Genomic DNA, 1,715 nt, shown 5'->3' on the forward strand with positions numbered 1-1,715 from the left:
ATTCTTATCGCTTCATTAGATCAATTGGTATGTTTGGCAAAAAACACGTCTAAAATACTATGTCACGCGTGTGTTAGACGAAAACAGAAAATCACGGTATCGAATCGCCTTAATTATTATTTTAGACCATTCTGTTTCGTTTTATCGTTTACTCGTTTCATGCACGATTTAAGATAATATCTTTTAATGCAGAGTGTACGTAAGAGTAAACGCTTTTCATCATTATTGATTATCATGATAATCTACAATGATCACCACAATACTTTCCCCCGCCAGTCACACCGCCAATCATTGGCAACACCGCCCGGCACCTCGGCGTCCGTTGCGACGTCCGAATTGCCGAGTGGCATTGTCTCTAGGAATGGTGTATCGAAGGAAGTATCGATACTTTTACTTGATTCTAGTATCGAAAACAAATATTGATATTAGTAAAATATTGAAACAATTATATCGATATGAGTAAGATTGCATGAAATAAAATGTATAGCAAATATGGCCAATGGGTATAATTATTCTTAATTTAATTATACTTCTTGTATTGCATTATATTGGATAATTATTAGATTTTTTCATGAAATATGTCTAAGGTATAAAATATGTATAAATAATAATATTATAAATAGTATAAATAAATTATATAATTATAATTAATCAGTCAGTTTTAAAAAAAATGGGTCATTAAATTTTCAATTAAATCATTATGTATCATTATAATTATTTTAAAAAATATCTTTAAAATCATTCTTCTTCAGTTAGGTCAGCTAGAAGTAACAATTTCTGAAGTCGAGAGCTTTACAAGCGATTTCTGGCTTTGGTTATTGTTGCCCCGGCTTTTGAGAATAGTCTCATATATATTTGTCATCTATATTTGGATGTCTGGTCATGATATGTTTCCTTAGATTTGATGTGTTGCCACTATGCGCAACATTTTTAAGGCAATCTTTGCACATCGCATATTCATTATCTATTTTTTTTAAATAAATCCAAACATCACTTTTTGGAGGTGCCATTATAAATATTAATTTTAATTTATTGAGTCGCGTATATACGGTTATATAGTACGTCTATAACCATTTAACATTTAATCTTTTTTTAATGTCTATCAGTCATATTGATAACTGATGATGAAAACTGATAAGCGATACCAACAAAAAATGATTCGATACCAATATTATTATTGTGGCGAACCGAAGCCACATGACCTCCCTCCGTCGTAGGTAATATGGTATACTTGTCTTTTTGTCAGGGACGGTTGGTCACATTGCACTCGCGCCGAGCGGCGGCCTCCGCGTCGTGCGGCGGCCTGCTCTGGCTCTCTCTTCCCGTAACCGCGATCATAAGCAGTCCACGTCTCTACCGCGCTAGTCCGCGAATCGACGCCATCTTTTCGTCGTTCACAACCGTTCCCCTCTGAATCTTTTCGCATCGCGAACACACGTGACCAAGAAAAAACTGAATACTGATCATCGATCACTCTTGTACGGCTATCTTTTTCTGTTTGTATTTGTTAAAAATAAAAGCGCATCGCGCATTCGCATAACAACATTAAGCTTACGATTATTTATTCATTAATCGACGCCTAGCGACGCGATAGTTAACCGTAACGTTCTAGTCGCCACGCAGGTACTTACCTACTTACGAAGCGTTGGAAGGCTAACCGTGATAACGGTTAGTTAACCACATTGGTGACCTCTTCAAGTTTCCCCTTGCATTCA

Source organism: Acyrthosiphon pisum, chromosome X (assembly GCF_005508785.2).
Source record: "Acyrthosiphon pisum isolate AL4f chromosome X, pea_aphid_22Mar2018_4r6ur, whole genome shotgun sequence".
Classification (NCBI taxonomy): domain Eukaryota; kingdom Metazoa; phylum Arthropoda; class Insecta; order Hemiptera; family Aphididae; genus Acyrthosiphon; species Acyrthosiphon pisum.